The 4,365-nt window shown below is 32.2% G+C and overlaps 1 long non-coding RNA gene across 2 annotated transcripts; it reads left to right on the forward strand.

Moving 5' to 3' along the window:
- The first annotated feature begins 779 nt into the window (after window positions 1–779).
- LOC123914271 lies at window positions 780–4,102 on the forward strand. 2 transcript variants are annotated; one of them, XR_006811787.1, is made up of 5 exons: window positions 780–1,239; window positions 1,745–1,898; window positions 2,124–2,951; window positions 3,049–3,140; window positions 3,766–4,102. It is a non-coding gene; the product is annotated as an uncharacterized LOC123914271 (long non-coding RNA). The 2 variants fall into 2 exon arrangements; XR_006811786.1 differs by having other exon boundaries at window positions 1,745–2,951.
- Window positions 4,103–4,365: the final 263 nt, after the last annotated feature.

A 4,365-nucleotide genomic window follows, 5' to 3' on the forward strand; every position in this document is an offset into this window, starting at 1 on the left:
ATTAAAATTGTGCAACTTTTGTTGCCATCACAACTTTTAATAATCTCTCCTTAATTTCTTGTTGGCAGAAATGAGCTAACAAATTCTACTTTTGCTATCTAGATATAGAGAAATTAAGGAAACATGCACCATCTAGATTATGATGAGAACGTACAATAACATTAACAAAGTACTATAATAGAACTTCTATATTTTCATCTAAATGCAAATATAAACAAAATTAAATTAACCAACTACTACATAATTATTTGTAAAAAAACTACAATATATACAAATTAAGGATCTTCTCAATAACGCTTTAACGAATACAAACTTTACAAAATTCATTGTTAAATTGAAAGTTTGTATCATATAAATTATCTATTTTAAATTTTACAAAAAATATAACATCATTTGCACTACTACAAAAATGAGTTTTAATAGCGCCCATTTAATAGCGCTTTATTAAAAAACGCTATTAAAACTTAATCCGGAGCCCTTATGATAGCGCTTTTACAAAAAGCGTTATTAAAGCCTTGAACTAAAGTACACTATAATAGCGCTTTGCTGCAAACCGCTATTAAAGCCTCAAAGGCGGAACTCTATAGTAGCGCTTTTGAAATTACGCTATTAAAGCTTATAGCCTATAATAACACGTTTTACAAAACCACTATAGTAAAGGAAATTAATAAATAAAAACCTGTGGTGGGCGGGTATCGAACCTTTGACCTGCTTATAATAATAAAAGTAAAAATAAATGAATAAAAACAGAGAAAATTTCACACACTTCTCACTTGCAATTTCAAAACCACTTCCCAGCAAAGGTTGAACTCAAACCCTAGAAACGAAATCAATCTTCTTCTAGCTTCTTCAAACAATTCCCAGCAAACATTGAACTCAAACCCTAGAATTGAAATCGATCATCTTCTAGCTTCAAACCCAAAGGAATCGAACTTAGAGAAATCGTTCCTCTGTAATCAAACTCACGGCAAACGGAACTCGAAGTTAGAGAAATCGTTCCTCTTCTCCAATTACAATTGTTTCGTGCAGTAGATATCCTTCTCACATTATTGTCAATCCTAGCTAATATCCAAGAACCCAGAAACCACTGTGAACCCTAACCCATAACCCATAAATCTCTTCTCTCCAAGAACCTTAATCCAATTACCCACTACTTTCACTGTCAGAAGTTGTACTCGTTCGTCACCGTTCATCGCTGTCCGTCGCCATGCTCTCACAACTCAAACTGTCGTCATTAAGGTATGCTTAGGGATAAGTTACAGTATATGTTGCATTATAGCTCACATTATAAAAGTTTGAAAAAATTGAATTTGCAAAATTGATTTAAATTAGAAGGCTATATCATCTATTTATCCAGGATACAACAGAGTATAAGAGAATGGTCAAGCTACAGGCAAAGCAGTACCCCTTATTCTCTAGTACTACTATCAGCTTAATTAAGAAACTATATATTCTTAGTGTGGTAGATGTTTGTTGGTTCCTTCTATTGTTTTTGATTTATAGGTGAGAATGGAATAGGGATTATAGAGCTTGTAGGCTCCTGTTTTTAGTGAAGATGCTAAATATTACTTACAACATTTGATATCTAAGCTATCTCCATTATGAAATCATGAAATCTGCTATTTTGTTGTTAACCATTGCAGCTTTTCTTTTGTGTTAGAGTTATTTAATGGTGTCTTATTCTCATAATAATTATACTTGGCAGTTTAATGTGGCCTGATCTTTAACATTTGTAACATTTAAGATGATATAGGGCAAGAATGGACTTTTGTGCAGGCTAAATCCGAAAATGTGCAGAATGTGTGTGACATAGTCAAGAAACAATTGTCCCTGCTAGAATATTCAAATGTTATCGGAGAGTCTAAATTTACTACACTTGTGAAGTTAGTTATCTACTGGTATTTCATTATCTCATTTTTCTAATGTTCTGAAGATTATTATCTCCTTTAAAATGAACTAAAATCTAGTTATTATTATGAAAAAAGGGAATAGTCTCCTATATATATTTGACAACAGTGAAGTTACTTATCTCTTGATAAATTCATGTGCTTGCAGTACCCTTTATTTTTTTAAATTCTTCTACTTTAAGTATGTTCTTATATTCAGTATTACCTTATTATCAGATATTTTAAGGGTTTCTGGAAAGAATGGATTGATGCAAAACCAAGGGCATAGTGACTATGACAGAGTGCAGTTTGGAAGTTTGAAGCCTAATCTTATGTCTTCTTTAGACACTACAAAAAAAAAATTACTGGCCGGAACAAATTGTCACATGAAGTCTTTTAATTCTGTTCTACAATTCTATATAATGATCATTGTTCTCCACTGCTCGTTCTAATGAAGCAACGACATAAACACAGGACATGATGCTAACAAATAGAATCACAGATACCATATTAGTAACAATTTGAGAAAACAAAAGTGATTGAATGTAACTATATATGTCGGTGTCAAACAGCGACATGTCATACACTAGACATGCCTTTAATAAAAAGTGTACATGCTACATTACATAATGTATAAACCATTGTAAAAAGACACAAAATAACATTTGATCCGTTTACCTACACTTTTTGTACAGTTTTTGAAACAAATATGCTATAACATGTTTCTTTTCATTCATGTACTAATATTCCCATTCCATTTCTTTTATATTCTAAGAGGTTAAGTCCAATCTTACATAAGGGGTTTGTTGAAGCACAGGGACTAAATGTGTATTGGCTAATCTTTTAGCTACTTGATATTTGAACTAGACATACACGTGTCTTGATGATCCTGTTATTTTTGTTTCTCTTTCTCTCATTTTAAGTTGGAGCTAGAACTTATTTCTCTCTATATGACATACATTTCTTGAACTTGGAGAATCGTTCATTATGTTTGATGCAACAGCTGCACTGGATGCATTCAAAACTGTAAGGGGCTAAAAACTTACCATTTCCTGGTCTTTTATGGTTAGCAAATATTATCCTTTTGAAATTTAAGAAAACACTTCATGGTTCAAGTTTTAGAATCTTTTGTTGTAATCTAGATTTTGCAAATCTGATGCAGGCTCATACTCTTTTAAGAAAGGAGGTCAGGAAGTCCCAATTGAATTACTCAATAATATTGGTGTCCTTGAGTCTTAATAGCAAGAATTTGAGGTTTGTACTACTATTTCACACGCAATATTCCTCATGTTATGTCCCTTTCTCAGCTCACTTACCATAGTTAGGTTTCTTATATAGTAAAGTTAGGAAAGCTTACCATATTCGATTGTAGAAATATCCATGGAAGAATTAGCTCCTCTTTTTATGTATGTGACATTGTGACTCAAATTTGAATTTTAAACTATTAATTATCTTTGCATTCCTTAATATAATTCTCACATTATTTGTAGTCACAATCTTCTACTAAGAGTGGTCTATTTAACAAAATATATTACTACAATCTTCTACAAAATTTATTAGTGCCAAAATTATCATGTTATAATGTGGGGTGTTTTTGTAGTATTAAGTATCTAACTATTGTGGTTGCTATTTGAAATTTTTAGCCCTTACAACTAAATTTGTGATCTCAGATGCAACATTAGCTGGAGACACTTCTTTTTTTTTTTTGGAACTGAGCTGGAGACACTTCTAGTTGAAAGAGCTCTCTTTTAGCTAATGAGAATGAGACATACTTTGCATTATGGGATTATAAGCATAATTTAAGAGAATGATCTTGATCCAATGCACAACCAGCTAGAGATACTTCCATTATTCATTACTAGTTTTCTGCTTTTTTCAGTACAGATGTTCGGTATTCTCCCTGAGCTATTTGCGTTATGTGCTTGAAGTTAGCTTGCTGTCACGCTTGGAACTGTGGACTGATGCTTCTGTAGTGTTTCTTGTTCCCTGCTCTTTTGTAGTCTATTGATATACATCATAGGTTTGGTAGGTGTTTGTGGAATGTTGGTTTGTTTATTCGAGTTACACTACTAGACATGTGTTATTGGGGTGCTTTTTCTAATTTTGGGGTAGATTGTTAATTAGTGGGGGGCCAAGTAGTGTTCTCGATATGTTGGTTGTGTTCTCAGATTTGTCTTGTACTTGGATCAATTTTGTTTATGAAATGAATTAATGTATTTCAAGAGCTTTTGTTTATATTATAGAGTATGTATAATGGAACAGCACTAGTTTTTAGAAAATTAATAATTAATAATATTATATATTTTGAAAGTCTAAAATAAAATTACAAATTACGGTAAAAAAAAATACAAGGACTTATAATAGCGTTTTTAGGCACGGGCGCTATTAAAGGTTGACATATCATAGCGTTTTTAGGCACGGGCGCTATTAAAGGTTGACATATCATAGCGTTTTCAGCATAAAACGCTATAAAACACCC

Source organism: Trifolium pratense, linkage group LG3 (genome assembly GCF_020283565.1).
Source record: "Trifolium pratense cultivar HEN17-A07 linkage group LG3, ARS_RC_1.1, whole genome shotgun sequence".
NCBI lineage: Eukaryota > Viridiplantae > Streptophyta > Magnoliopsida > Fabales > Fabaceae > Trifolium > Trifolium pratense.